This window comes from Anabrus simplex, chromosome 2 (assembly GCF_040414725.1).
Source record: "Anabrus simplex isolate iqAnaSimp1 chromosome 2, ASM4041472v1, whole genome shotgun sequence".
Classification (NCBI taxonomy): Eukaryota; Metazoa; Arthropoda; class Insecta; order Orthoptera; family Tettigoniidae; genus Anabrus; species Anabrus simplex.
The window spans coordinates 965,910,260-965,935,725 of NC_090266.1; positions in this window are offsets into that span (position 1 = coordinate 965,910,260).

Consider the following 25,466-nt stretch of genomic DNA (forward strand, 5'->3'; position numbering starts at 1 on the left):
GTGGTGTAGTGGTTAATGTGTGCCACTCCCGGAGGCCCGGTTTCGATTCCCGGCTCTGCCATGAAAGTTGAAAACAAATAGTACGAGGGCTGGAACGGGGTCTACTCAGCCTCGGGAGGTCAACTGAGTAGAAGGGTTTCGAATCCCACCTCGGCCATCCTCGAAGTGGTTTTTCGTATTTTCCTACTTCTCCTCCAGGCACCTAAGGCCACGGCCGTTTCCTTCCCTCTTCCTTATCTATCCCTTCCGATCCTCCCATCCTCCAACAAGGCCCCTGTTGAGCATAACACGTGAAGCCGCCTGGGCGAGGTAGTGGCCCTCCTCACCAGTTTCATCACCATACTCGAAGTCTCACGTTCCAGGACACTGCCCTTGAAGTGGTAGAGGTGAAATCCCTCGCTGAGTCCGAGAGAAAACGAACCCTGAAGGATAAACTGATTAAGAAAGAAAGAAAGAAGGAAAGAAAGAAAGATCATAGTACTGTAGGTCTATAACCTATCATTTCTGAAAAAATATATATTTATGGTTGGGGCAACTGGCCTACCCACTTCCGGGGCCTATGAAATAGAATTAAATATCTATGTGGAGGGAAAAATTTAAACATGATAAAGATAAATATGACTTCATCTAGTTTTCACAAGTTGGGCTGAGTGGTTCAGACGGTTGAGGTGCTGGCCTTCTGACCCCAACTTGGCAGGTTCGATCCTGGTTCAGTCCGGTGGTAGTTGAAGGTGCTCAAATACGTCAGCCTCGTGTCGGTAGATTTACTGGCACGTAAAAGAACTCCTGCAGGACTAAATTCCTGCACATCGGCGTCTCCGAAAATCGTAGAAGTAGTTAGCGGGGCGTGAAGCCAATAACATTAATTACATTTGGCTTTTAACAAGCTGAGCATATCAGGAAAGAAAAGTGTCCTGGTGATACTTTAATCGCTCAATACAGGAATGTCTTTGGGTGCTGTGACTTTTACTTTTTTTGTTTTTGTTTTTGCTGTTTGCTTTACGTCACACCGTCACATCTAGGTCTTATGGCGACGATGGGACAGGAAAGGCCTAGGAATGGGAACAAAGCGGCCGTGGCCTTAGGTACAGCCTCAGCATTTGCCTGGTGTGAAAATGGGGAAACCACGGAAAACCATCTTCAGGGCTGCCAGCAGTGGGGTTCAAAACCTTATATCTCCCGGATGCGAGCTCACAGCTGCGCGCTCCTAACCGCACGGCCAACTCGCGCGGTATTTTTACCCTTCGGTTTATTGACTTGGCTTGTATAACCAAAAACTTAGGCTAAGTTGGATAATATTTTAAACAACATCACTATTTTCACCTGTGTGCAATTATGTTATTTATTTCATTAATATTATGATAATTATTATAATTGAGCATTGTTAACTTATAAGACCCCAACAGACAAGCATTGCTTTTGTGTAGAGTTATACATTTGTTAAATTCACGTTGTTTCCTTTCATGATGTACACGCCTATTCTTTGTTACATTACAGAATATTTGGATATAGCCTAAATTTCTTTACCAATTACGCTCTTCAATAAAGACATACATAACTGTCCCATGCCAAAATATATTGGTAGAATTAGAGCTGTCAAAATGGTTCATAACCCCTTTGATTTATTATCTTGACATGGATCACCCAAAACATAGGTTAGGTTTGGAGAATACTTTAATAATCAACATTATTTAATGCGCTGTTTATTAGTTTCATATTCCAAGATGTAATTGAAGCATTTAAATAAAGCATCATACATTAAAATTTAAAGTTTTACTACTAGAACAGGTGACATGGAAAAGTGATTTGAAAATTCAAACAAATTCATCTTACGTTAAAATCTTCAAAAAAAATAAACTGTAGACTTTTCCGATATATCACCAGCATTTCTCCGGCTCGCCAAAATCCATTTCTCCCTAGTTTTAGCGTCTTTGGAACATGTATAAACAATTTGTTTGGTATGGTATGCGATGTGCTATTGCACATCGGAACTCTACACCATTTATAAGTTTTCTGCCTCACTGTCTGCGCAGGATTCATTTTCAGTCTAAAATATACCACTCAGATTATTATCCGATGTATAGACCTCGAATTTAACCATACTAGACACTAACGTAAAGTAGAAATACGCGAAGTGTATCCTGCTTCTCACAGCACACTATGTGTTATTTCGTCTGCTAATTCAGTCAACCTGTACGGTGACGTCAGACCAATGAGATCGCGTACTTGCGTGACGTGACATTTTCGTAGATTTTTATCATATTTGGAGTTATTATTTGTACATTCTGATCACATTTTTGAATTCTGCATGAAATTTTGAATCAGATTGGCATATTTTTAATTAAAACCCCGGATCATGCATGTTCCCTATTGTATTGGCACTTTGGATATGGAAATAATATCTGTATCACCTAACACATCTGAGAACTTACGCTAATAATAATACTCTTATTTTGCTTTATGTCCCACTAACTTCTTTTACGCTTTTCGGAGACGGCGAGGTGCCCAAATTTAGTCCCATAGGAGTTCTTTTACGTGCCAGTAAATCTACCGACATGAGGCTGACGTATTTGAGCACTTTCAAATACCGTCGGACTGAGCCAGGATAGAACCTGTCAAGTTGGTGTCAGAAGGCCAGCGCCTCAACCGTCTGAGCCACTCAGCCCGGCTCACCGAGCTCGATAGCTGCAGTCGTTTAAGTTCTGTCAGTAACTGGTATTCGGGAGATAGTGGGTTCCAACCCAACTGTCGGCAACCCTGATGATGGTTTTCAGTGGTTTCCCATTTTCACACAAGGCAAATGCTGGGGCTGTACCTTAATTAAGGCCACGGCGCTTCCTTCCCACTTCTAGCTCTTTCCCGTCCCATCGTCGCCATAAGACCTATCTGTGTCGGTGCCACGTAAAGCAACTTGCAAAAAGAATAAACCTTATGCTAATATTACTGTACATGCTCCTACCATCCCAGCCCCGTTTGTGATTCGTGTAACTGATTGAGGTGTATCATTGATACTGGTAAGCACTTCTTCGTGTACAGATACAAGCCATTTAACTGTGAGATCTAGCAGGGAATGCAAGCCTAATTCGGCTGAAAAATCCGTGATTTTGTTGTTTGCCTCCGATGGTTGACATCTAATCTCCACTTTCGTAGCTGTGTTGTACGGTGGATATTTGTCTCAGTGCCTCTGTTTATCTCCCATATGTATATTGTTATACTGAACTTTAGATAAATTGTTTTCTACAAGAAATGACCAAGCCCCTTCTGGAGAATATGGGTGGGCAATGGCTGCTCAGACTCTAAAGCTTTTCTCTATCTAGAGTCTCTGCGAGATGTAGTCAGTAATTTCCTTTGTTCATTTTCTAGCGTCTTTTTACAGGAGTCCCAAAATGAAATTTGAGCTACCACTGTTAATTCTTGTTGAGATGGTTCTTTTACTATTATTGTATCTAGCCTTCTCCGTATAGTTCTCAATCCCGTATCATCGAACATATATCTAGGCCTTCCAAATCTCGAGTCGGGTAGAACTGAACAGTTTGAGGATTAGATACAGCAACTTTATGAACTCTTTGGGAATTATGTAAATCTTTTGGTAACCAATTGAATTTTTTCCTTAAAAACCTTTCTTTCCACCTATAACTTTCTTTTCCATCGCCTTTGAAATTTGTATTTGAAAGCCCTCACTGTCAATTAAAGGTACCGTAAAGCATCTGACGAGCGGATCTGAATTATTATCATGGATAATAAATTATCCACTAGCACTCTTTCTATATGTTTGTTGGGTTACAACACGTCACACATCACGGTGTGTTATGACGAGTCGCGGTGGAGGACGCAGAACCGCAAGAAAAGTTACTTTTCTAAGCAAAATGCAAGAAAGTGCACGCACTGAGACTTTAGCCTTGTGTTGAGTCATCAGTCCATAGACTGGTTTGATGCAGCCTTCCATGCCACCCTGTCTTGTGCTAACCTTTTCATTTATACGTAACCATTGCATCCTACATCTGCTCTAATCTGCTTGCCATATTCGTATCTTGGTCTACCCCTACCGTTCTTACCACCTACACTTCCTTCAAAAACCAACTGAACAACTCCTGGGTGTCTTAAGATGTGTCCTATCATTCTATCACTTCTTCTCATCAAATTTAGTCAAATCGATCTCCTCGCACCAATTCGATTCAGTATCTCTTCATTCGTGATTCGATCTATCCAGCTCACCTTCAGAATTCTTCTGTAACACCACATTTCAAAAGCTTCTATTCTCTTTCTTTCTGAGCTAGTTATCGTCAATGTTTCACTTCCATACAATGCCACGTTCCACACGAAAGTCTTCAAAAACGTCTTTCTACTTTATATATCAATGTTTGAAGTGAGCAAATTTCTTTTCTTAAGAAAGCTTTTTCTTGCTTGTTCTAGTCTGCATTGTATGTCCTCCTTACTTCTGCCATCGTTAGTTATTTTACTACCCAAGTAACAATATTCATCTACTTCCTTTAAGACTTCATTTCCTAATCTAATACTTCCTACATCATCTGCCTTAATATTCATAAACTGCTCTATATTATGGTACAAGAATACAGACAGGACTGTTCGGATACATTTTATAGCTCTACATAAATAATGTAATGTTAGAATTTCGTGCATATTCACATTGCATAATGTAAGTATTGGCCTGAAATAGTGTTGAAAATAGATATGTTTCAATCAAATTACTATGATGTTGCATACCTGTAGCTTCCTTTTCCATACTTTAGATATACACTATCATCTACTTATACTATGTTAGTGACCAGCGACGTTCACTGCTTAAACACAGGAAGCAGTGATAAGAGGCGTTATTTCTAGCCATAACTGTTTATATGTCGTTAATAGTGTTGAAATTCATTAGCACTCGTTCTCCGTCTGCAATTTGGGAAGGAAGGAAAGGAGGAAACATTTGTTTTTAATTTTTACCCTCTAAATTAAAGTTGAGGCATGTAACGGGAGTACTTCTGCATATTTATCCGTATAAATTTATATTTAAAATGCACCTGATGGAGGATACTTCGTGATAGGTGCATTTTAAAATAAATCTATATACTGGAGGTTTGCAGGAAACATGCTTTAAATAAATCGAAATGTCTCCAATGATATTAGGTATAGGAAGACATTTTATAAAATAACTATGGTTTATATGTAATCGTAAGCAACTCTTGATCTGTACAAATTATCTGTATTATGAAATTTTTGCTATTTCACTGGACGCTGTACATTGTTACAAATTAGGAGTGTATATGGAATCAAACGTGTTTATAGTCAGCAATCCATTAAACAGCAGTCCATATGACGTAGTAATCGATAAAGATTCATTGAGAGGCTATCCAATGAGAATAGGGCTAGGACCAATGAGAGGTCAGTGGAAGGAATAAGAAGAACAATAATAAAGTTTAATCAAGACTATGTATTCTTTCCACTTTACAGATAACCTAAATCACAACTTAGCATTCCGTAACATGATACATTTATGAAACAATCATTCCGAATTACGTATTTACAAGAAATCCCTAGACCATTTACAAAATGTTGTATTAAATGAAGCAGTTCAAAAGGACATAGCGAACTGCAAGTCTCGGCGTAACAGAATAAATGAATATAGTTTCCAAAATGAACCAAAAAAGAAGGAAGGCAGTAGGAAGGGGGGAGGGGGCGACTACGGGATCACAACAGAGGGAGTCGCCTAAACATTTTTTAGTTGCAGAGTAGAAAATCAGTTCATATTAGAGGTTGTTACGTGCAGACCTCGTGTTCAATTATCCAAAAACTCTTGAGTCTATTGGTTAATTGGAGGTCATATTTTGTTGAAAGAAAACCACTAATGTAAAACTAAAAACCGGCCATAGAAACGAAAATAAGTTTAAAGCGCTGGCTGCCAGAATCCATTAGATAAACAATGTTGATAATAATAATAATAATAATAAATAAAGCCTCTGTTCCTCACACAATGCATAAGGAAAATAAACGGAGTTTCCCAGCAGAATACTGGGAACCCGTTGGACGACCCTCCAACCTCACTCGGTATCAGCGCTGGACTGAAGACCGAGCGATGGGGGGACGGATTTATACCATCACAGAAAGTTCGAGAAGAAAGCACACATGACATCGAGAAACATCAGACAGTAACGTAGCGGGTGACGTAATCCAGTTGTAGGTTAGTATTCAGTGAGCTGTTCAGCAGGACGGGCGCAAGACGAGACCGCAGCGAATGTAGACGGCGGGTTACATGAGTGTTGATAGCGGTGAGTAGAGCAAGACAAGTAGAGTTCGTGATGACGGCAGCCGTAATTAAGTGAGTGGCCGTTACATATTCCCCGACGGCTAGGAATCAGAGGGATTCCGGGAGCGAAGAGCCAATGTAGATCCGACGAATGGCGACGGTCGAAGAGGAGGTAGGAGAAGAAGGGCTGGAACAAAAGCAGACTCGGCAAGAAACAGAACTTAGATAAACAATTAGTGAAAGATTAAAAGGGAGGGGGAGAGTTTCAGAGAGAAAAATAATAACAATACAATAAACAAACATGAATATGGTCTAGAGAGCAAATCTCCTTTACATCCTTTTTTAAAAAGGAAAGAATGAAACATTCCCCATTTTCATCTTGGATGGGAGAGTCCATTTGACTCGGGTGGGGTTGGAGGGTCACTGGGTAGAGCAACGAGAAAAGAAAAATTACTGAAAATACTACTTCAACTGCAAAACATGGGCCTTTTTAATAATGGAAGGATCATTCGCGTCCTGTAATAAAACAGAAACAGGTGTGGAGAATTGAATGATCGAAAAAGGGCCTCTCCAAGTGGACAATGTTTAGCGGATATATGATCAATAGCAGAACTTTGAGGATGGTTATTTAGCAGTACTTTATCTAAAAGTTTATATTTTGAACGACGATGCCCATGGTTATGAACCCGTTGTGCCGGATGCAATTTAGTTAATGCCTTTTCCACGCGGCCTGAGAAACTTGATTAGGCAAAGAAAAGAGCAAAGAAGGTAAATCCCATGTTAAATCTAGAGGAGTTTGCAAATCTCTGCTCAGAAATAATTTTGCCTGGGAAAAAGAGTTGGAGTTATTTACGGTAGAATTAAGTGCTAGTGAAAAAGCAGGTAATTCAGAATCCCAATAGCGTTGATCTTCAGAATGGAAGATGGACAAAAAACCTTCAAATTTCTATCATATCGTTCAACGAGATCGGCTTGGGGGTGGTAGGGCGAAGTAAAGACCATTTTAATACCATTGGCAAAATAAAAGTTATAAAAAGATCGTGAAATAAAAACAGTAGCATTATCAGAAACTAGGTACTTAGGTAAACCAATAAAAGGGAAAATTTGGTCATTCAAAAGCCGGTTGATAGTTTGAGCAGTAAGTGTACGCAACGGGCGCAAAATTAAAATTTTAGAAAAGCAATCAAAAAGAGTGAAGACGTACGTATTGCCTTGAAAGGACTTAGTAATATGTCCGACAACATTAATATAATATCTCTCCGCAGGATAAGTAGAAGGTGTGGCAGAATGAGAACCACAAGGCAATGTGTTTGGAGGTTTGTGCTTCTGGCATAATGTACAAGATTTGACCCAATCGAAGACATCCCTGCGCATATTGGGCCAAAGGATTGAGATGCTAACCGAGAATAAATTTTGGCGCGCCCAAAGTGCCCCCTTGTAGGAGACCCATGATAATACTGGAACAGCATAGAGGGTAAAAGGGAAGGAACGACAACTCTGGGGATAGATTTAGGTGTTGGCTTAAAAACCAGCAAATCATTCTTTACAATAAGAATCAGTAGAATGATGTTGATGACAGGAATCAAAAGATAATGGAAAATCAATGAGAGAGGAGATAGTGTTAACTTCATAAGAGGGAAGTTGATCCAAGGTTAAAGACGACGGCTGGTCAAAGAGACGAGAAAGAGCATCAGCAACTGAGTTTTTATAGCCAGAGAAAAATTTAATAGAAAACTTAAAACGAGAGAGGTGGAGCAGCCATCGACCAGTTCTGCCTATTTTAGGGGCATTATTCAGTAACCATGATAGGGCCCGATTTTCAGTTTGAACAAGAAATTGACGATGGTATAGGTATTCCGAGAAATGCTCAATAGTAAGGATTAACGCTAATGCTTCCCCTTCATAAATAGAATACCTACGTTCAGTAGGCAAAAGCAAGCGGCTAAAATACGCAATAGGAAGGAGCTTACCCTCTAGGTTTTGATTTAAGACTCCTCCAACAGCAATGTCAGAGGCATCCGTAGAACAAAAGGTAAGTCAAAATCAGCTATTTGAAGAATTGGAGCCTTGGTTAAAGCAGATTTGAGAGAAAGGAATGCAGTTTGCCGCTGTTCTCCCAAGTGAAATTTCATATGTTTCCGTTTAAGTAAGTTAAGTGGTTCAGATATGTAGGAATAGTGGGGGACAAATTTACTATAAAAGCCAACAATACCTAAAAATGTTCGTAACTGTTTCAGATTTTTAGGTGGAGTAATACGATCAATTGCAGAAACATGATCATGGTCAACAGAAATACCGTTACCCGAAAGAATATACCCCAAAAACTTAATAGAAGTCTGAGCTAAAACAATTTTGGAAGGATTTACGGTAAGATTAACAGACCGTAAATGAGAGAGTACTTCACGAAGATGTTTAATGTGAGTATAAAAGTCAGGACTATAAATCAAAAGGTCTTCTACATACGGAAATATATACTGATATTTGATGTCGGCAAAAAGATGGTCAACAAATCTTTGCATGATTTGTGAACCTAGATTTGATCCGAAAGGTAGTTTTGTAAACTGATACAGACCCGTTGGCGTAATAAAAACGGTGTACTTAGAGCTGCTATCATCTAAGGGTAGCTGATTATACGCAGAATTGAAATCTAAGAGGGAAAAATATTGTGCATTGGTAAAATGCTGAAAAGCAGTTTGAACCTTGGAATTGATTTTTCGATAGTCGACTATAAATCTAAGGGACCCGTCAGGTATATCAACAATGAACGCGGGAGAGGCATAATCAGAAGTTGAGGGTACAATAGTGTTATCAGAAAGCATTTTGTCGACAAGTTGATTAAGGATTTTCATTCTAGGTGGGCTCAAGTGATACGGGGGAGAGCAAACAGGAGTGGTGTCAGTGATATCAATATGAGCGTGGAAATTTGTAACAGTTCCTAGTTTAGAGGTTACAACATCAGATAACTCAATTAACAAATTATCATGTTGATCAGACTGAGAACGATTACAATACACATAATCCTGGCGAACAGAAGGAAGATGTGAAAGAGTGAAATCTGAATAATTTACTAATGGAATCCTAATGTCCTAAAAATTAAAACAAATAGAGAAATTACGAGAATCAAGTGCCAAACCAGTGTGACGAAAACATCATATCCCAGAATTAGTGGATATGATAAGTTTTCTACAACATTAAAAGAGTAGTGCCAAGAAAAATGTTGAATTTTTAGGTTAAGCATGATTTGGATAAGGATCTGAAGTACATTATTTGATGCCGAAGTACAAAGAAGTGAAGACGGAGAAAGTTGAAGATGAGAAAAGGTATTCTGAAGAGATTGAAAAGGTTCCAGACTGATTAAAGAAACAGTCGTACCAGAATCTAAAAGTGCAATAGTAGGAATATTGTGAAGGAAGACCACAATATGAGACATCCTGGGTAATGGGCAAAAAATATGAGAACCATATTCTACACTCGTAGTACGAGGGCTAATAAAACAACGAGGAGGCAGCTGAGTAGAAGAGGTATTACGGTGAAAAGAATGTATTAGATTAGGCAGATTTTGCCTTGAGCTCGTCCACTGCCTACGAACGGGGATTGTAGGCGTTTCCCGGAATAGGAGCAGTACAGTTTTTAGCTATATGCCCCGTACCTTTACAGCGGTAATAAATAATAGGTTTACTAACTGTAGCAGGACGAGGCATTGGTAATGATATCGTTGCCGGGGGAGAGGTAGCGGAGAGAGGTAAGATGGGTGGTGGTACATGAGCGTAGTAGGTAATATTGGCATATGAATAAGTCGAATGAGCTTGTGCTGCGGTATACTATTCTAGCAAAGAGATGGGAGGGGAATGAACATGAAGAAGCTGTCGAAAAGAGGGCACAGCATAAAATGTAACAACTGATATCAATTCTGATGGGTTATTAGCGATGTTAAGGACATCATTAAAGGTAAGAATGGAATCTAAATAGTCGTGTATAGGTTCGTCAGAACGTTGATGACGGCGAACAATTTCCAAACTTAATTTGTGACGTACTTCATAATGTAGGAAATAATTATGAAGACAAGTTCGAAATTGAGCCCAGTCCTGAAAATGTGCCATATTTTCAAGCCAAAAAATAGTTAAATGTCCAGTAGTTTTAAGAGTTAATACGCTAATGAGCTGAGAAAATGGGGCATGTTGAGCTTTTGGGAATTTAGGAACGGAAAATAACCAAATAGTTAAATTTCGAGGATCGGCATCCGTTAAGGTAGGTACTTGTGTTAATGATTATTTAATAATTTCGAGATTAAGTGAGTAAGTAAGTGGATTTGAAGAAATAGGCAATGAAGTGAATGGATGTAAATGTTGAGTGGTAGTTGAAAGTTTTGGTTTCAAGTCTTGGTCAAGTAAATTTGGAGTGTTAGAATGCGGAGACGAAAAAATAGCGAATGAAGGGTTTAAGGATGAAGTGTCGTCAAAAGAAGTTAAATCTGCACAAGGTGGATTAGGTAGAGACCGAAAAGCCGGGGGTGAAGAGGAATAGTCATCAGAAGAATATAACGGAAATTTATCGGAAACGGTTCCCATGTTCAGAAACAAGAACGGCTTTATAGTAAGAAGAACGAAATAAGATCAATGATTAAATACCAGAGGAATCGAAAAACGATGGAGTAAGAATAATAGAAAGTCAACACGAAATACATTGGATAAGGTAATCTGCTACCATTTTGTTACAAATTAGGAGTGTATATGGAATCAAACGTGTTTATAGTCAGCAATCCATTAAACAGCAATCCATATGACGTAGTAATCGATGAAGATTCATTGACAGGCTATCCAAAGAGAATAGGGCTAGGACCAATGAGAGGTCAGTGGAAGGAATAAGAAGAACAATAATAAAGTTTAATCAAGACTATGTATTATTTCCCCTTGAAAGATAACCTAAATCACAACTTAGCATTCCGTAACATGATACATTTATGAAACAATCATTCCGAATTACGTATTTACAAGAAATCCCTAGACCATTTACAAAATGTATTAAATGAAGCAGTTCAAAAGGACATAGCGAACTGCAAGTCTCGGCGTAACAGAATAAATGAATATAGTTTCCAAAATGAACCAAAAGAGAAGGAAGGCAGTAGGAATGGGGGAGGGGGCGACTACGGGATCACAACAGTGGGAGTCGCCTAAACATTTTTTAGTTGCAGAGTAGAAAATCAGTTCATATTAGAGGTTGTTACGTGCAGACCTCGTGTTCAATTATCCAAAAACTCTTGAGTCTATTGGTTAATTGGAGGTCATATTTTGTTGAAAGAAAACCACTCATGTAAAACTAAAAACCGGCCATAGAAACGAAAATAATTTTAAAGCGCTGGCTGCCAAAATCCGTTAGATAAACAATGATGATGATAATAATAAATAAAGCACTCTTTTGCTCACCCAATGCAGTAGGGAAATAAACAGAGTTTCCCAGCAGACCGGGAACCCGTTGGACGTCCCTCCAACCTCACTCGGTATCAGCGCTGGACTGAAGACCGAGCGATAGGGGACGGATTTATACCATCACAGAAAGTTCGAGAAGAAAGCACACATGACATCGAGAAACATCAGACAGAGACGTATCGGGTGACGTAATCCAGTTGTAGGTTAGTATTCAGTGAGCTGTTCAGCAGGACGGGCGCAAGACGAGACCGCAGCGAATGTAGACGGCGGGTTACATGAGTGTTGATAGCGGTGAGTAGAGCAAGACAAGTAGAGTTTGTGATGACGGCAGCCGTAATTAAGTGAGTGGCCGTTACATATTCCCCGACGGCTAGGAATCAGAGGGATTCCGGGAGCGAAGAGCCAATGCAGATCCGACGAATGGTGACGGTCGAAGAGGAGGTAGTAGAAGAAGTGCTGGAACAAAAGCATACTCGGCGAGAAACAGAACTTAGATAAACAACTAGTGAAAGGTTAAAAGGGAGGGGGAGAGTTTCAGAGAGAAAAATAATAACAATACAATAAACAAACATGAATATGGTCTAGAGAGAAAATCTCCTTTACATCCTTTTTTTAAAAGGAAAGAATGAAACATTCCCCATTTTCATCTTGGATGGGAGAGTCCATTTGACTCGGGTGGGGTTGGAGGGTCACTGGGTAGAGCAACGAGAAAAGAAAAATTACTGAAAATACTACTTCAACTGCAAAACATGGGCCTTTTGAATAATAGAATGATCATTCGCGTCCTGTAATAAAACAGAAACAGGTGTGGAGAATTGAATGATCGAAAAAGGGCCTCAGCAGCGGGACAAATTTTAGCGGATATATGATCAATAGCAGAACTTTGAGGATGGTTATTTAGCAGTACTTTATCTAAAAGGTTAAATTTTGAGGGACGATGCCCACGGTTTTGAACCCGTTGTGCCTGATGCAATTTAGTTAATTCCTTTTCGACGCGGCCTGAGAAACTTGAATAGGCAAAGAAAAGAGCAAAGGAGGTAAATCTCATGTTAAATCTAGAGGAGTTTGCAAATCTCTGCTCAAAAATAATTCTGCCGGGGAAAAAGAGGTGGAATTATTTATGGTACAATTAAGTGCTAGTGCAAAAGCAGGTAATTCAGGATCCCAATAGCGTTGATCTTCAGAATGTAAGATGGACAAAAAAAACCCTTCAAATTCCTATGATATCGTTCAACGAGATCGGCTTGGGGGTGGTAGGGTGAAATAAAGACCTTTTTAATACCATTGGCAAAGTAAAAGTTATAAAAAGATCGTGAAGTAAAAACAGTAGCATTATCAGAAACTAGGTACTTAGGTAAACCAATAAAAGGGAAAATTTGGTCATTCAAAAGCCGGTTCATTGTTTGAGCAGAAAGTAAGTAATAGCATATAATGTAAACTATCGTCCATTATTAAACACAAACTACCGTAACAATTTAATCCAGTTTGACTTTCACCGTGACTTCCTCATGTCCTGACAATAGCATTCGAATTTCCCCTCGCTGAAATATTCGCGCGGGTCTTCTATTTCACTATCATGTAAAAGTATATTAGTAGGTTCTAATGTCTGATAACGTCCGATTTCGTCTCTAAAATCTTCCTTATGTATTCCCTCGAAATGTTTTCCCAAGATATCACACTGTCTTTGAGTTATTTCATCCAGCACTTCGTTACCGAGATATTCAACTGCATGTAATTTAAATGTTGTGTCTTCCTTCCAACTTCTCCATCCTGATAACCTGAACGTCCACTTGGCTTCGAAGACAAAAACTGTACTTAACGAACCTACATGTCGTAGTATAAATCGTACATCCTTCCTTACAGGCCCTTAGAATTATATTTCTTTTCGAAAACTTGCCAGGTAGATTTAAACGTATGATTCTGATTAACCCACGTTTCTTCCAAGTACGAGGATTGGGGCAAAAGTCATGACAACTAATTTTTTTCTTGATGATATGTGAACGGATCACAAACGTATATGTGGCGCGTGGAAGTTCTGCAGGCATAGAATGTATGCAGAACAACAGACGGCTCTGTGATAGCTGGTAGTAGCGCAGCGAGGGCTGTGAAATCAGTCAAGTCAGTTGGTGAGTGTCGTGCGAGATGGACGTAACCAGTGTTGAGAAGCGCGTTTTCGTCAAAATAGCCATTTTCCGAGGGAGAAATGCGATGGAATGTCACAGTGAATTAGTGGAAGCCCTTGGAAATAGTACCCTATCATACCGTACAGTAACACGGTGGGTAGAACAGTTTCAGCAAGGACGTGTGTCAGTCAGTGATGAGCAACGTTCGGACCGACGTGGCACATGCCGTCATCGAGCAGCTCCTGGATGAAGATAGACGATGGACGCTACTGGAGTTACAGAGGGCAAGTGGCATCGAGAAACGCACCGTCCACAGGATATTGCGTAATGAACTGCAACTGCGCAAAATCACATCGCGGTGGGTACCGCATGCACTGACGGAAGTTCAAAGGTGGGTGCGCTATACAATATGCTCCGACCACCTTGCACGCTGGTAAAAGGACGGCGATCAATTCTTATCACGAATAATCGCCATCGATGAATTTTGGGCCAGGGCATACGAACCAGAACTGAAACGTCAGTCCGCGGAGTGGCGACATGCTGGATCACCAAGGAGACACAAGGTCCGTCCGAATCTTTCCCCAGTCAAATTGATGGTGATCGTCGCGTATGACGTCAGGGGTGTCATTGTTTGCTACTTTGTTCCACATGGCAGAACAGTGACCTCACAGTACTACAGGGACTTCCTGGTGCGACAGGTACGACGTGGCGTTCGGGATAAACGTCCGGATCTTGTGGTCAGTGCAATAATCCTGCACGACAATGCAAAACCACATAAAGCAGAGTGTGTAGTGCAGCTACTGCGACTTTGAGGATGCGAACAATTGTAGCACCCACCGTACTCTCCCGACATTTCGTCCTGTGACTTTGATCTCATTCGAAAGATTAAGGAACCACTACGTGGTAGGCGATTTGCAACACGAGAGGACATTGCTGATGCTGTGCGCCAACAGGTGACCCGATTCACACATGGTGCGGCAAATGCTGAGGCAGATGGTATTCAGCGCCTCCCACATCGTTGGCAGCGTGTAGTGTCAGTAGCAGGGGACTACTTTGAGGGTCTTCAGGCCCAGGTTTATAATGTCAACTTTATGTGTACTTTGTTGTCATTCTTTTGCACCGGGAAGGCCATATTGCCCTATATACTACCGTAATAAATTAGTGTGTTACTTATTTCAGTGCTATTCATTGTCCGCACATGTAGTTAACACCTTGTCCTTTCGTCTGTATATGTCACATTTTCCAGCCGGACTGGTATCTTCAAGAAATAAATAGTTGCCATGACCTTTGCCCAACCCTCGTTTTTACATGTCTTCAGCCAACACATATCTTAATTTCGTGCATTCGTCGTTAAAATGGTGTTCTTACTAGAGCTTTGTCATCACAATACATCAGAAATTTGTGATCGCCGTAAGTCTTCCCATATTGAAATAACAGATGTTTCACTATTTTTAACGTAGAAAATGTGATACTTTTGTAAGCTACATTTTTATCCCCAGAATACACATAACTTATGAGTAGTTGAAATTCTATCCAGTTGCAACATTCCAGGACAGTCCTAGAATATATTTTTTTGTAGAAATGAATTTTGTGGATCTATTTGGAGTGTAAATGGGTATCCTGGATGTCGAAGGCGTTGGGAGTAACTGAAAATCCGCGAGATGTGTAATGAAATGGACATAAAAATAGGTGTAAAGAAAGAAATAATGATCATAACAGAAAAAGTTGTGGAGAATTCTGGTGAACTGGAACCACTAAAGGCTAAAGTGAAGGAAATAATTGAAGATTTGAGACAAGTCCAGTGACAGGTAGAAAATGATGATCCAAGAAGCAAGGAGGAAAAACGTTTGCTTTAAGGTAAACGGAGAATAAAAATGAAGATTTAAATGACTTAGTGAATTAAGTGGTGGACGTTATAAATCACCAAATGAAGACAAATTGCAGTGAAACGGACATTGATGAGGTGCACAGACTGGGGACAGTAAAAGGGAAGCGAACGATTGAAGTTCATTTTACTGATTTCAATGAGTTTAGAAAGGAAATGTATATCGGTATAAAGTGATATCAATAACGATACTATCATGGAACAGAGAATGTTACGTTTCCATCTAGAAAAAGCAGGACTGCTCGGGAAGTACCAGCTGACAACGGGGACCAGCATGCTGCAGGGCCCTCTAACAGAAGAGGATAGACAGCTGAACTCCAGAAGATAGGTAACGAACACGTGAAGTTATTAATACCGGATTATTATTACCGTTGTTGAGAACTGTATTGCACCCAAGTCCAGAATCTTATGGATGAGCAGAGGACAGAAGAAAGAATATGGCGGCCGGAGGTGAGATAACATTTTGAGTGAAAGAACTTCTGGTCCAAGAAAGGTAAGTCTTAGGAGGCCAATATGGACAAGGTAATTATTAGTCCACGAAAAGGCAGTATTTTGGAACTGGGGAAAGCGACAATGACAAGAAATAAGACTGGTAACTAAACAGAAGTTAAAAGTAAAATAATGAGTAGAATGCAGACTAGGATGTGTCAAAATAGGGGAATTTATGAAAAGATAGGTAACGAACACGTGAAATTATTAATACCGGATTATTATTACCGTTGTTGAGAACTGTATTGCACCAGGATATGAATTTAATTTTGAAAGTTTTGAAACTTACGGAAAGAGAATAGATAGGAGATCTCGTAAAGTAAGACATCCTGGCATAATACTAATCTTAATACCGCAGGAAATAGAGGAGAAAATTCAACCCGTAGAAACAGGAATGGAAGAAACATTTTTGGTAAAAAATCCACGAACCGGAATGAAGATAAAAATATATGCTTCGGTCTTGCCTACAACACTCCCGAAGGCTCGACATTTGCAAGTAAATATTTTTTCACTGAGTTAGCATTTCAAATAAGTAGATTCAGGAATGTTCACGAGAACACTGGTATTGTGCTGTTGAGGGACTTCATAGCTATGGTTGCAGAACGAATACCAGTATATTGTAAAGAGGTAAAGGAAATATTAATAATAAAGTACAAGTCAAAATAACGGGTATATATTGTTAATGGCGAAGAATTTCTTGAGCAACGTGATACTGGAGAACTGCATGTTTTGAACGGGTGGTTCAGGGAAATGATTTGGGCAATTTTACATATATTACAAAAACGGGAAATGCGTTATAAATGCAGTATTATGCGCAAGGTAAGCATTATAACTCATCAAGTGGATAACAGTTGAATGATGGGGAGAATATCATCACATAACCTCAATTATAAATCTGTTTAATAAGCAGAATATTAATGTGGGTTATTACTACAGGAATATTATAGACACATTCGTGCTCATATACGGATGGAAAGAACATCTTATCATATACTTTAAGGAATGATTCATGGTGAACATTTGAAATGATTAGAGATACGAATGGGGATTGAACATATTCACGTATTGTAGCAGGACAGATGATGCGGTTGCAAGGGACAAGTATAACAAGAAATTGTGGGTGATACAATGAAAATGCAGGAAGGAAAATACAGAAATAACTAGAGCATTGAAGATATATAGGAATGGAGGACGATTTGAAACAAGAATTGAATTTTGTAATAAAAGAAAAGAGTACATAGAATTATCGATAAAATCAAGTACGTTAGCCCTCTCAGGGTTAAGGCTCTCCCTCGATAAGTGTGCACGTTTTCTAAACTGTGCGATATTACAGTAGAAGATAATAATCATGTCAAGCATCTAACATATTAATATCAAGATCGCAAGGCGCCAATAGAATATCGAGTTTCGTGGGGCGCAGTACTGATAGCCAGGAAGATTAAGCTCAGAAAGATAATGATATATCATTTTACTTATAACCCCATGCCCGGCATGGTTTTTAACTCTCTCTCAGAACGTCCCCGCATCCATTTTTGCATCTGCTTGTCCCTTGCGTCGTCCATGGAAACAGAAACCTAGCAACCATCCGGTCCCGGGAGAAATTACTGAGCTATGTGGATACCGGGCAGACTCGACCGTTGTTAAGGCAACAGAATCTATTTTCATTAGAGCTGCTAGCCTCGAGTTGCAGATCAATTTCCCGGGCATTCCCTGACGTCCGTTGGACATATGCAACAGCGCCATTGTGATTCTAGTTCGCACTGAGTAAGGATGTGTGGAACCTGATCTCGAGGGCGCTTTCTTCTAACCAGGCCTCGGATGATGGTGAGTTTACCTGTATTTGTAATTTAGTAATATTAGTTACAGCCGTGAACCTGACGTACTTCGTTCGTACATTACATATATGGTGATCATCTTTACTGCCTTAGTTATATTTTTGTTCCTTCTTCAAATAAAGGTAACACTTAAATGAACAGCATTTTCTATAGGTACCGAGTCAGATGGCCGTAAAGACAGGGTCGCGTAGCTCTGAGATTGCATTCGTGAGATCATTGGTTCGAATCACACCGCTGACAGACCTGAATATGTTTTTGAGTGGTTTCTCGTTTTCATACCAGGCAAACGCTCCGAATATTCCTTAACTAAGGTCACGGCCTCTACCTTCCCATCGCTTCTTCACCGTAAACCTTCGATGTGTTAATGCGAAGTTAAACAACTAAAAAAAACCTTCGGCTTTCAACTGATTATAGAAGATCAACCAGTAAAAAAATCGATTTGTGAACTATCTGTCTCTACCCACTGGCTGTGTAATGCATTTGATCAACTCCTAAAAGCCGAGTGATCGGACTTTAGTTCGATGCCGCGACCTTCAAGGAAATCGGAAAGTGTCTAATCAACCGAATATTAAGCATCGCTAACGCACATGAAAACTATAGCTAAATGAGTGAACAAGTTGTGCACATTTGTGCGGGCGAGTTTCTTATTGATTACTGTATTTAGATTAATATCTTTAATTAGTATAAACACTAGTAATAGTAGTTTATACCGATCGATTTCATCCGGTCAACACTTATTGAATTGAATTGAATTTGAATTTATTGATCTGATTTACATGCCACTGAGGCTGAAAATCCCCTTTATGTAGTGTCTTCTTATAATACAATACAGGTTTATGAACACTGTAACTACATTTTTATAATATTAAAGTATTAAACTAAACATGAAACTTAAAAAAATGAAAATACAGATACCAAATCCAGTAAGGTTAAGATATACGTTATATAATAAGTAAGAAAGTAAATCATTAAGCCCTTTTTAAGAGGATATTGCCAAGTTTTGTGGATGAGTGCCCTTCCCGAAGCCAATTTTATATGGAGGGTTTGTGTTCACTGTTGTGCGTCGCTGTAGTGGTTGGTGGTATGATGTGTTATGTGTATATGAAGATATGTGTGTTGTGACAAACACACCCACCCAGGGCGCGAGCTAGAGCAATTAACCAAACGCTGCTAAAATTACCGGCTCGACGGGGATTCAACTCAATTTTTCAAATATTCACCCATACACGCAAATTAGTGTATGTTGTTGCTCATATAAGGGACAAGGACATCTTGATCACCAGCCTTATATTCTTGGTGTATGTCAAGTTTTTATGTATTAATGCGACCTGATGTTGTGTTTGTAATGAAATATTATCTGCGCGGAACTAGAATGGATTGACGGTTGCATCAACACGTGTTCTTCAACTGTAATTGGGATTGAGTGGGAAGAAAGCGATAGCAGGTTGTCGTGACAACCCCCGAATGGGCCATACGCATGCGAGTGACCACAAATGTGAGTGGCGAGAGAAGAGATGGGAAGGGAGAGAAAGCTTAAGACCATGTTCAACAGGAGTGTTCATTGTAACATCAGCTTCTCAAAAGTGCAGGTTACTTTGTGTTATTATTTGTGTCTCTGCATGTGTAGTAACAGTAGTTTAATTTCTAATATTTACTTGTATCCGAAAGCAGCTTTTCTAATTGCTGTGTGCGAGTGTAAAATAATAGCGTTGTTTTACAATAAATATTTAGTCATTGTTTGTGTGTATATATGTTACAGGGAAAGCCGAATCCTAGTAAGAGTTGACCCTTACTCTAGGCAGATTCAACTCTTACTAATAGTATCGGTAAGAGTTGATTGAAAACAAATAGATCAGATTTTCCTAGAAAGAGTTAACTATGCCTGATGTGGTTTAATAAAACTTGATTCGCAGATGCTGTCCTGAAAATGTAACCACGCGTGCCAAACCTTTGTTATGATTATTAAAACTTTCAAATTGTTTGGACTCGTACTTCTATTATTAGAATTTTGCTTTGTTTTGATTACCCCAGCGCAAAACAGGCAGTCGCCAGTCGCCATTACCCTGCTCTTTATTGTTGTGCATTAGGTACAAAATAATCATTTACGTTGAAATATTTAGTTTAAGTGTGTAATAATTGTGTCAGACCCCACGGCAGAACTGTTTCTTGAAAAACTGAAGCAGGAACGCTCGACTTCCAAGGTAAATTCACTGACATTGACCAAATTGAAATATGATAGCTACATCCAAAAGTGAAAAATCTAAAAACTGCAACTGAAAAAGAAAATAACCATATCAGGTTTTTAATTCGATATGACATTATTGAAGTAAGTAGTATTAAGCAACTAATACACCCTGTCACAGACCAAGACAGCATATGGTATTATGGTTATGATAAAGAGAACATTTTTGTAAATTAAAGAAAGAATACAAGCATAAAATTGCAGAGAGGAAGAAATTATGGCTGAAAGAACAAGCTGAGACGATAAATAGAGAGTGTAGAATGAAGCAACCTGAAAGGGTGTGCGACAGAGTGAATAAAATTAATAAGTGCGGAAGAGATTAGACAAACCGAAAATTGAGAATTATTCGTGGGTGGATTACTTTCGTGAACTTTTAGGTGAGAGGGATAGGTGTAGAGAAACAAAGGAGGAGAAGGTCATAGAGAGGGGAGAGATGTACATGTTCATGAGTTAAACAGAAGAGGAGGTAATGAGGGCGATAGGGAAGCTGACGGACTAGGTCGGCAGGAGGAAGAAATGGAATAAATAATTTATTTAGGAAAGAAATAGGGAAATATAGACAGATTATAGATGGCATAGTAAAGTTGTTCAACAAGATTTTTCGAGCGTGGTAGGTTCCCAAAAGAGTGGCAAATTGGGATTATATACCCAATTTATGAAAAGAAAGGTGAGAGAAATCTCCGAAGTAATTATAGAGGAATAACGTTACTGGATTCCTTGAGTAAAATTTATACATGTTTATAGAGGTATATTATCGAACAGACTGAGAAACTGGGATGAAGAGCAGTCAGTACTGTCAATTTTTCAGGGTGGTTTTAGAAAGGGCAGAAGGACGACAGATAATATAATGATATTTATTATGATCATGGAGAAGTATCTGAATAAGGAAGGAGGTAAAGTATGTGTAGCTGCCATTGATTTTGAAAATGCTTCCGACACAGTGAGTAGAAGCGCGTTAGTAGAAAAATTAGGAAGGGTGGGGGTTTAGGGAAAGATGATCCGAACGCTTGAGGCCGTATATAATAAAATATACTGTTGTATTACACTGGAAGAAGGTTTAGTAAGCGACCAGAATGAATGTAAGATTGGTTTGAAACCGGGCTGCAAACTATCTCCGATTCCATTTTCATTATTTATAAATGATAATTTTCAAGGACACGGAGGGATAAATTGGGCATGTCCGGTTTTAAGCGATCAAGAGATCCCAGGACTGACTTTTTCTGACGATGTGATATTAATGACTCTAACAGAGTGGGGTTTACAGAGAAGTTTCAATGAGGTTCCGAGTATGCAAGTAAGTGGTCCCTGAAAATTAATTGTAATAAAACGAAGGTGATGGTAGTTCGAAAGAACGGGATGAGAAGGAAGAGGAGGAAATGGGTAGTCTAGCGGGAGATGATTGAAGAGGTAGACAAGTTAGAATATTTGGGCGTTCTTATAAACAAGAAAGGGGGATGGGAAGACCATATTAAGAGAGCGAAATGGAGAGGGATGGTGGCTCTTTCAGTTGTCAAGATTTTGGAGATCAAATACCCGGGAATAAATTATAGTATTCAAAGGATGGTGTGCAAGACATTATTGTTAAACAGAGTACTCTATGGAGCTGAATTATGGGGTCTGGAGGAATGAAGAGATATGCTCAATCAGATTACTAGTAAATTTAGCGAGACGTTGATGGGATTCCCAGAGTGCACAGCAAACGTGGGGGCGATAGTAGTTTGGGGGAGTGTATGGAAGTGGATATTGTGAAATGAGTATTGAATTTCTGGATGAGATTAAAGAGAGTTGAGGTGGTATATTGCTACAAACTGCTAATCAGCACCAGATTAAAAGTATGCATGGAGAGAGCTCGTTCTAGGTCGTAGCCGGCAAGTGTACAGTTTAGGGTGGATGATAAGACCTGCTGATTCAACCAGGGTTTGATAGGCAAGCCATTGTTCTTTGGTTCCTTGGCTTTATGTTTTGTTTTGTGCTTTGCAGTCTAGTTTTGTAATTAATACTGTTAATAATTATTTGTATCTTGATAGTGTTTTTTATTTCCCTAGTTTTGCTTTGTCCTTATTTGTTTTTGTTTTATTTCTATTTCCTCCGTAAAGATTAATAGGTTGAAAAACTCTAAAATTTGGAGAAAATAAATCTAAATCTATTATATTTTTGCTAGTTGCTTTACGTCGCAGCGACACAGATAGGTCTTATGGCGACGACGGGACAGGAACGGACTAGGAGTGGGAAGGAAGCGGGCGTGGCCTTAATTAAGGTACAGCCTGGTGCGAAAATGGGAAACTACGGAAAACCATTTTCAGGGCTGCCGACAGTGGGGTTCGAACCTACTATCTCCCGAATTCTGGATACTGGCCGCACTCAAGCGACTGCAGCTATCGAGCTCGGTTATTATGTTTTTGATGAAGAGTTGGAGTTCTTAATGAAGTTCACATATTCACTGGACATGGAGAAGGAGATCCTATGATTCAGCAATTGGAAAGAAAATTTCAAAATGATACAACAAAGGACATTTTACTATTTTTAAGCTTGTGCCAACATTGTGTTCAAAACTTGAAACATAAGCAGAAAAGACTGGTTGTAAAGCCTTTTTTATTCAAGGAAATAAATTCACTATATCTAGTGGATTTGATTGACTTTCAGTCGCAACCTGATGAAGACTTCAAATTTAAAATTGTGTACCAGGACCATTTGACAAAGTTAGTTTTGCTAAGACCACTGAAATCAAAGACTGCAGACGAAGTATGCAATAATATCATTGATGTTTTTACTTTGTTAGGCGATCGTTGTATGTTACAGTCGGATAATGGCAGATAATTGGTTAGTACAATTATTGACAGCCTGCTTAATGAATGGCCTAACTTCAGAATGGTGCACGGCAAACCGCAACATAGTCAGAGTCAAGGTAGCGTCAAAAAAGCCAACCAGGACATAGAGATTATGATAACCACCTGGATGCTAGACTACAAAACATCAAAACTGAGTGAAGGCTTAAAGTTTATTCAACTTAAGAAAAACAATGCATTGCATAGTGGGATAAATAGGTCCCCGTATGAGGCAATGTTCAGTCGCCCGCCGGGACACAGCTTATCTAGTTCTACTACTATACTAGCTATGGGCTTTACGTCAAACCGACACAGATAGGTCTTATGGCGACGATGGGATAGGAAAGGCCTGGGAGTTGGAAGGAAGCGGCCGTGGCCTTAATTAAGGTACAGTCCTAGCATTAGACTGGTGTGAAAATGGGAAACCACGGAAAAACATCTTCAGGGCTCCCGACAGTGAGATTCGAACCCACTATCTCCCGGATGCAAGCTTACAGGCTTATCTAGTTCAAAACTACCAACTGAGGTACTGGCAAATTTAGAAACAGAAGATGATCCTCAATGCACAATTCATCGAATTCAGTAACAACAAGAAAATGAAATTCAAAGTAACGAGAACGGAAATCCAGATGAAAATGAAACTAACTAAAATTTATCAAGTGGTGAAAAGCTCGTAGATCTGAACAAGTCTACTCAGGACATCGAGAGACAGAGAAAAGAAGCTTTCTGCTGTCTAGAAAGAAAAGCTAAACGCATGAAAAAAACAGATCACATTCATCCACCAATAGAAAAAGGAACATCAGTCGAATTCCTGTCACCGATGTTGACCGCAGTAGAGAAGATGCTCGATCTATCGTTGGCGTGGTAATGGAGGTTGCCGATGATGGATTTTATCGAATTGTAACGAGAAATGGAATTCTAAAGCAGCTATTCTCAAGGTAAGTTTTCAAAGCTAAAATAAAAGATAAATCTCTCTCTCCTCTCTCTCGCCGGCCGTAGTATGAAATTGTTCAGATTTCAATGATTATACTTTTTCAAGTCTAACTTTTGTAAATTTCCTACGAACATAATCCAATAAAATGAAGTTCCTATGGATAAAACAATAGCTGAGAGGACTGTTGCAACTTCCCAATCACTTTGAAATGGACAAGTTTTATAAATGCTCTTGCAACACTAAATGCGAATCCAGGAAGTGTATGTTTAAGAAGAAAAGTGTGCTTTGCAACTCAGAGTGTCATAAATCTTTACCTTGCTATAATAAATGATAAACATTTCTCTCTCTTTATGTATTATAAAGATTTTGTATTTTTATTAGATTTTCGTAAACATTTCTATCTCTTTATGTATTGGCTTCGCCTTTTTATTTGTTTTTTATTAGCTAGTACCGTTTCCTTGCGAATAGTCTATTGTTACTACTTCAAGTCAGTGAGAGTATACTTTCCCTAGATATAGTCAACTCTGACTAGTAAATGTTGATCGAAATTGAACACTTACTGTTAGTAAACTTTTACTGAAAAGACCAGTAAGAGTCAACTTTGCCTAGCGAGCGTAAACTCTTACTGGACAATCTACTTTCCCTGTAATATATACATCGGTTTGTTCACTAGCCCCTTATTTTTTTCGGAGGTAACAACCGCGTATATTATGGTCATATGAAAAGCATTAGTACATGCTCCTGTACGGCCTTAGTACAACCATACCGGTTGGTCGTAAATATGGTATACATCATTAGTGGCAGTGTTATTTCTATTATTTAAACTGTAACGATCATGTAAAACGATCACAGCTGTCAATAACACAATCTTGCGTTTGGACAAGAAGTGTATAGAAGGACTGCAACGCGCTAGCTATGCACCATGGCCGGCGGTAGCCAATGTAGCTAAATCACGCATCACAGCTATTGTTTCAGCCAAGCTGTCTGGTAGTTGTTCGTTTCACAGGCTGGTACACCTTTTATTTTTGCGATTAACGCCGTTTACAGTGACTGTAATCTGGCCACATGCCATCCTGTTTCAAAGAGCGAATTTTTATTTGGTCTTGAAGGAGACCGTTTTTATCTGATGTTACGTAGCCAGGTTGGACTACGACATAATGATCCGTAGGTAGGAAGTGGGTACCCTGCATATTCAGTGTAGCAAGTGTTCGAAATGTTGACCGCCTTGGTTCATGCAGATTTCAGCACGACGTTCTAAATACATTCTTGCACGTTGTAACATGTCAGGTGTAACAGGTTGGCATGCCTCGGTGATCAGTTGCCGAAGGTGACCAGGATCTTCAGGCTCCTGTGCGTACACCACTTGCTTTAGGTGATCCGACAGGAAGAAATCAAGTGGCGTTAGATCGGGTGATCTGGCAGTCTAGTGAACGGGTCCGCCCCTTCTTATCTATTTA